The 8,158-nt window shown below is 37.6% G+C and overlaps 1 protein-coding gene across 1 annotated transcript in view; it reads left to right on the top strand.

Annotated features, from left to right (window-relative positions):
* ORC3 (origin recognition complex, subunit 3) overlaps positions 1-8,158 on the top strand; it is a 113,831-nt gene that overhangs the window by 15,455 nt on the left and 90,218 nt on the right. The window lies entirely within an intron of this gene.

The raw sequence follows: 8,158 nt of genomic DNA, 5'->3' as shown, positions 1-8,158 counted from the left end.
AGCAGCACACATTCAGAGCAGTAAAGTCCACCTCCATCTTTCAGTAGGGCACCATTGTTTGTGATTTGGCTGGTCCAGAGATTTGGTGGCTATACTGCATGCTTACTGGCCTTGTTTTCCAAAGAGACGGTAATCAACCCTTAGTTTTTCTCATTCCACTTGTCATTATGATATACCCAATTAAAAAAAAATTCTAGTCTGTTCTGGTTTTACTTCGTCAGCTGTGAAACTGGGAACAACCCATTTGAAGCCCTGCTGAAAAGGTGCGTGAGGGAACTTTTTAGAGTAATGAGGTGATTATTGATTGAGGTGCTTATTACGAGTGTGTACTCTGTTAGAATGTACTGAACTGTTATAGAAAATATATTTATTTATGAGTTCTACTTCAATACAATGGAATTAAAAGAAAGAAAAGATTCTGTGTTCAATTTCTTCATTTACCTCCAGCTGTTTGCAGAGTCCTGTTACAGCCCTATAGGATCAGCACTGGACTATTAACAACAAGGTTGGTGGTTCAAACCCACCAGCCACTCCTTGGAAACCCTATATAGAATCACTGAGTCAGAACTGATTCAATGGCACTTATCAACAACAACATTTATGTGTTGTTCAACATGTAAAGATTTCACTTCTTCAAACAAACCAGAAGGTGTTTATTGCAGTGATTCGCAGTCACAACTGTACATTAGAATCTCTTGGGTGACTTTTGTTTTATAATTTTATTATGAAATAGTTATAGATTGACAAGCATTTGTAAAATCTAGTACGCAGAGATGTCCTCTGTACCCATCACCCAGCTAGTCCCATTAGTAAAACCTGTAGGAAATGGATATGGTACAATCCATAGGACTGTAGGAAATGGATATGGTACAATCCATAGGACTTACTCAGCTTTCATCTTAGTGAACTTTTAAAAAAAAACTCCAGTGCCCTGATACCAACCCAGATTGAATGAGTAATAATATCTGCAAGTTAGACCCGAGCCTTGGTGTTTTTAAAAGCTCCTCATAGGCGGTTTATACTCTCTTCAGCACTATGAAGGGTAATCTAAAAGAAAAAAAATGTGAGGCAAAATTAAGCATAGGTTTGTACTAATTTTGAAGTAGGAAAAAAACCAAAAAACTGAACCATAACACTGTTCAACAAAGGAACTTAATAATAAATATATAGGATAGGATGTTTTTATATCATCACATGGCACAGACATTGTCAATCTGTCAGTCTAAAACTACCTAGATAAAGAGATCTGTGGTCAAGGAGAAAATAATAATAGATCATATTGGGTGAGGGAAAGAAAGTATGACTTAAAAGAATTTCTCTTTTTGATTAATGGGAAAACCAGTGGTGTAAAAGCATTACAGCCTTATAAATGTAGTCTCAGAGGAACCTGAAGCTTTCTCTTCCTTTCCCTCTTTCTTGCCCCGTACTCCTCAAATGTAAGGAAACAATGTTATTAAAATTAGTGAAAAGAAATCCACATTATAAATTATTCAATTTTTAATGATTGTCTTATGATCACATTTCTTGAATATTGGAGATTTCTAAACTTACTAGAAATAGTTCTCTTTCATATAAAATTCAAGACTTATTCCATTATCCATGAAGGACAACATAGAATATAGTGACATCTTCTATCATCAGTAATGCAATTGTAATTAATAAACTGTTTACATTTATTGGGAGTTTAATGCATGTCAGACATACTTCCAAGTACTTTTTGTTGTTGTTGTTAAGTACCATTGAGTTAATTCCAACCCATAGTGACCCAGTATAGTTTCCAAGGAGCAGCTGGTGAGCTTGAACCACCAACCTTGCAGTTCAAATGACTGTGCAGTCTGATGCATTAGCCCACAGCACCACACCAGGACTCCTAAGTATTTTTTGTATGTATGTTAATTTAATCTTTTCAATGAAACGATAAAGAATATACTATTATTTCTGTTAAAATATATATGTGAAAATACCTATTTACGTAAAGAGCTTCTTTGATGTTACCGAGAAAGTGTTTAAACCCAAACTATCTGATTCCTGAGCCCATGTTCTACAAATATTCCTTTTTACTGGATCTCATAATATTTGTTGTTGAGTACCATGGAATCAATTCCGACTCATAGTGACCCTGCACAGGGTTTCCAAGGCTATACATATTAGGCAAGATTTTTCTATGTGTTAAATTTGTCTATACTCTATTAAGATTTGTTTAAAGTTTTTACTTAGACTTATTTTTTTCAATTATGCTGTTCTAAGACCAACAGAATCTTAAGAAATTAACCTTATAATAGAACAAGGAATGAAAGTAGCATCCTTATTTTAGCATTTGCCTTCACTGGCTTCAATTCTTGAAATAGATAGCCTAAAGAAGTAGGAAATAGCACGGCATTTTTCAAACCTTCTGTACCTTGACATGAAGATCCTCCAGTGTGTACCTAAGGAAAGACTACAACCCTAACTTTCTGTGTTATTTTGTGGTGAGTGCCATTGTTGTAAAGTGCTGCTGAGTCAGTGCCAATTCATAGAGAACCCAACTACAACAGAAGGAAACCCTGTTCCTCCGTGTACCATCCTCACAATTGTTTTTATTTTTGACGCCAGTGGTATAGACACTGTGTCAATCAGTATACCTTGTTGAGGGTTTTCATTTTTTTGCTGGCCTTGTACACCAAGTATGATGTCCTTCTCCATCAATCATCAAGGAACTGATGAGACAACCTTGCTTACTGAAAACAAAGAGTGCTTGAAGCACTTGCTGATAAAGATCAAAGGCTACAGCCTTCAGTATAGATTACATCTCAATGTAAAGAAAATGAAAATCCTCAACTGGAACTATATACAACATCGTGATAAATGGAGTAAAGTTTGAAGTTGTCAAAAGACTTCATTTAATTTGGATCTGCAATCAGTGCTCATGGAAGCAGCTGTCAAATTAAGTGATACAGTGCCAGTCAGCAAATCTGCAAAAGATTTCTTTAAAGTGTTGAAGAGCAGATGTCACTTTAAGGAATAATGTGTGCCTGACCTAAGTCATGATATTTTTATCCAATTCATATGCATGATAAAGTTGGACAGTGAATAAGCTAGATCCTAGAAGAATGGATGTATTTGAATTATGGTAAAGAATATTGAAGACACCGTGGACTGGAGAACAAGCACATCTGTCTTAAAAGTACAGTCAAGTGCTCTCAAGAAGCAAGGATGGCAAGACTTTGTCTTTCGTACTTGGACATGCTATCAAAAGGACCAATCCCTGGAGAAGGATATCATACTTGGTAGAGTGAGGGTCAACAAGAAAGAGGAAGACCCTGGCAAAGTGGATTAATGCAGCGACAGCAAAAATGGGCTCAAATATAACAATTGGAATGATAGTGCAGAATCAGGTGGTGTTTCATTCTGTTGTGCATAAGGTTCCTATAAGTCAGAACTCACTTGGCAGCACCTAACAACGATATAGATTGAATAAGTATGGAGTTCTTGTGTGGCGTTGTAGGATAAGCACTAGATCACAACCCTCAAGGCCAGCAGTTCAAAACCAACATCTGCTCCTTGGAAACCCTATATAGGGTTGCTATGAGTCAGGACCAACTGGATGACTCTTAACAACAGCAATATAGATTGAATAAGTATGGTGAAAGGGTGCAAGCCTGATGCACACCTTCCCTAATTTTAAACCACAGTATCCCCTTATTTTGTTTGAACAACTGCCTCTTGGTTTATGCACAGGTTTTACATTAGCACAATTAAGTGTTCTGGATTCCCATTTTTAACAATACTATCCATAATTTGTTATGATCTATACACTCGAATGCCTTTGCTTAGTCAATAAAACACAGGTAAAAATCTTTCTTTGCTTTCAATCAATCGGCGTCTGATGTCAGCAATGATATTCTGCATTTCATGTTTACTTCTGAATCTAGCTTGATTTTATTTGCATGTGATATTAATAACATTGTTCCATGGTTTCTGTATCCTGTTGGGTGACCTTTCTTTGGAATGGGTACAAATATGGATCCAGTCAGTTTGCCATTCCCATCACCTGCGCTATCATGTGTCTATCCCCTAATCAGTGCCTTTGCTGTTCCTTCCCTCACCCTTGGTAACCATCAAAGAATTTTTCTTTTAGTACTGAAATCTTTTCTTAAGCTTTTATAATAATGGCCTTGTGCAATATTTCTCCTTTTGTGACTGACTGATTTCACTCAGCATAATGTCCTCAAGGTTCATCCATGTTATGCAGTGTTTTGCAGGTTATTATTCTTCAGGGGAGCATAGTATTCCATTGGGTGTGTGTACCAAAGTTTGTTTATCCATTCTTCCATTGATGTGTACATATGCTGTCTCCATCTTTTTGCTGTTTTGAAGACTGCTGTGATGAACATTGGTGTCTATATAATCTACTTGTGTTGTGGCTTTTTGTGGATGTATACCAAGTAGAGGAATTGCTGGATCATAGTGTATTTCTGTTTTCAACTTTCTGAGGAAGTGCCATACCGTTTTCCAGAGTGATTGCACCATTTTATAGTCCCACCAGCAATGTAGGAGGGTCCCAATCTCTTCATACTCTCACCAGTATTTATTGTCCTCTGCTTCTTTTTCATAGTTTTATTGTTTCCATGTTCTTGGATTTTTCTTTATTGATATGTTGTGAAGGATTAAGTTTCTTTGAGGTTACCCTATATTCTACTAATTTCTTCCTCCTTTTAAAAGTCTGTTTTATCCTGAAATCTATTTAACCTTTTCACCACTTGGATCTCTGTTACTATACTTTTCCCTTCTTTTGCATTGTAGTTGTCCTGAACATAGACTGGCCTCCCAGATTCCCTAATTTCCTTCATGTACTTTTGTTCTGCTCTGGACTCCTCCATCTCTGGATTGAGTTCCGAGTAGTGTTGCTACATATGTCAATATCTGGTTGGAGTCTATTCTTGGTTCTCAGTCCAAAGAACTCCCTTTAGTATATTTTGAAGCACTGGCTCAACTTTTACAAAATCCATTTATTTTTGTTTATCCTGGAATGTTCTGATTTCACCATCGTAGTTGATTGTCAGCTTTGCTGTATATCTGATTCTTGGTTGGCAGTTTTTTTTTCAGGTTTCCCATTGCCTTCTTGACTGCATGGTTTGTCCTGAGAGATCAGAACTTAATCTTACTGGCTTGCCTTTGTAGATAATTTAACTTTATTTTCCCTAGCTGCTTTCAGGATTCTTTTCTTTTCTTTGATTTTGGAGAGTTTGATTATGATATGTCTTGGTGATTTTCTTTTGGGGTCTATCCTGCCTGGGGTTTGTTAAGCTTATTGAATGCTTATCTTCTGGTGTTTCAAGATTTCAGGGAAATTTTCTTCCAGTAGCTCTTCAATTAGCTCTTTTGTGGTTTTCTTTGGTTCTTCTGTTCTGGAACGCCAGTTATTGTTGTTGTTATGTGCCTTGGAGTTGGTTCTGACTCTTAGCAACCCTGTACAGGGTTTCTGAGGCAGTAAATCTTTACAGGAGTGGACAGCCTAATCTTTCTCCTGCGGAACACAGCTGGTAGTTTTGAACTGCTGACCGTGAGATTAGCAGCCTGATTTGTAACCACATGCTACCAGAGCTCCAGTTACCCATAGGTTATTACTCTTCATGTTATCCCACATGAATCTTAGGGTTTCTTCTGATTTTTTTCCATTCTTTTTTCTGCTTATTCTTCTATCTTAGAAGTATTGGACGATTTGTCTTTAAGCTCCCTGAGTTTGGTTTCCATCCCTTCCTCTTGGTAGTTTCTTTGACCTACTTTCTCTGTCTTGTTTCTGCACATGAGCAGAAATTTTCTATTGCTTTTCAGCCATTGTGGTGCTGTTGTATTCATTAGATGAATGTATGTTGGTTTATTCTTAAGCTCTCTCTAGTTGTCTCCTGGCAGGTGTGATCAGGAGATGGAGTTCTCTTTTTACTGGTCTTAATGCTCAGTTCAGAGTGTTTTAGCAGGTATTGGTTGAAGATGCTGCTCTGACGTATAGCAGCTGGCATTGGCTCTTTCCCAGATGGTGGGGCTTTATAGGGTGTGATTGTAACTTGGCTGTATGGTCACAATTGCTTACTCTCGTTGGGTAAGGCAAGAAGATAAAGAATTCCACCAAGATAGAAGGAGGATTCCACCCCCCCGACGCAAAAAAAAAACAAAAAAACAACCAACGCACCAGACTAAGCACAAAAGTCCAAATCACAAAAACCCAGAGGTAGGGGGATCCATGGGAAAATATGAATTAGACTTTAGAGCCACTGATTGGCCCCTTGCCTTCAAAGCTACCTGGGAATATTTTTAAGGTTTTGTTTTTGGCATTTTTTATTCTTTCTTTCTTTTCTTCCCCTCACGTCCGTTCAGCTGTTTCTCCTAGGGAGAACCAACCCAGGGCTGAGCAGATATGCTTTCAAAGACACTCCTGTTTCAAATTCTTCCTGTTGACTCCTCCCCCTTCGATTATGTGCTCAGTGATCCGTTCTGTGCAGATCTTTCCACATGTATAGCAGAACCCTACCTGAGGGTGTCTAATTGTTCAGAGATTAGTAGACACAGCAAAAGAAAAGAATGAAAAAAGAATAGCTACCAGAATAGGAATGTTTGCATCTTCATCTCTGCTTCTGCAGATCCATCAGTTTTCTGTGATGGGAATGCTCTATTGACCCTCTGTCCGCTCACTCCCGTTCTAAATGGTTGTGGCGGGATACACTGGCCCCCTCAAATGAGACGAGGAGTCACTTCCTTTTACTACCATTGAACATTCAGTCCACTTGTTCAATCACAGTTCCAGGACCATCCTCTGAATCTGTTTCATCCAGTTTTCCATGTTTTTACTTGTGGTCTACACAGACTTTCTGCCCAGTCTGCCATCCTTTCTTGTCTTTTTAATGACCTTTTGCTTTCTTCATTTATGATGTCTTTGATATCACAGACCTCACCAGATATAGCTCATTTGGTCATTATTCATTAGTGTTTAGTGTGTTAATTTTGTTCTTTAGATGGTGTCTAAATTCAGGTGGGATATATTCAAGTTTGCATTTTGATTCATACAGACTTACTTTTATTTTCTTCAACTTTAACTTAATCTTGTATATGAACAATTTATAGTCTGTTCCACACTTGGTCCCTGGCCTTGTTCTCACTTAAGATATTGAGATTCTCTGTTGTCACTTTGTGCAGATATAGTCAATTTGATTCCTATGTATTGTATCTGGTGAAGTCCATATATATATAGTCACTGCTTATGTTACTGGAAAAAGGTATTCCCAATGAATAGGTCTTTGGTCTTGTAAAACTTTATTATCATCTCTCCATTATTATTTTTATTACCAAGGCTTTGCTTTGCAACTGCTGATCCTTCTTTATTTCCAACTTTTGTATTTCAGTCACCAATGTTTATCAATGCATCTTGATTACATGTTTGATAATTTCAGACTTCAGGAGTTGGTAAGAATCTTAGATTTCCTCAGCATTGGCATCAGTGATTTGAATAGGCTTCCTTGTATGTGTGTGGATATTATTCTGTCACTGGAAGTGCTGAACTTCATGGTAGCTATTGAAATACTCTTTTTGACATTGAATTTGAAGTTATTCTTCTCCAATTCATCTTTGCTCGCTTAATATACTCTATGATTTTATGATTGAACATGAGCAATACTAGTTCATTTAACTCCCTTATACCTAGGATCCACCACTTATCTGTCAGTTTGTCACACTGTGGTGGCTTGTGATGCTAGAAGTTATACCTCTGATGCTTTAAATACCAGCAGACTCTCCCATGGTGGACAGGTTTCAGCCGAACTTCCAGACCAAGACAGACTAGGAGAAAAGAGAGGCAGGCTATTTCTGAATATTTAGCTACTGAAAACCGTATGGCTAGCAGCAGAGCATTGACAGATAAAGTGCTAGAAGATGAGCCCCTAGGCTTGAGCTGCCTCCTCAAAGTAAACGACTATGATTACAATGATGACGCAAATGGAGTAAAGTTTTGGGGACCTTCATTTGCTGAAAGTGGGGATACACAACTGTACATATTCAGTAATAATCTGAATGTGGAATTTACAAAGCTTGAATCTATGGAAATAGGAATTTGTCAAAAATGAAATGGAACGCATGAAGATCAGTATCCTAAGTATTAGTGAGCTGAAATGGACTGGTATTGGCCATT

This window comes from Chrysochloris asiatica, unplaced genomic scaffold (genome assembly GCF_000296735.1).
Source record: "Chrysochloris asiatica unplaced genomic scaffold, ChrAsi1.0 scaffold00146, whole genome shotgun sequence".
Lineage (NCBI taxonomy): Eukaryota > Metazoa > Chordata > Mammalia > Afrosoricida > Chrysochloridae > Chrysochloris > Chrysochloris asiatica.
This window is presented reverse-complemented; position numbering and strand designations above follow the sequence as displayed.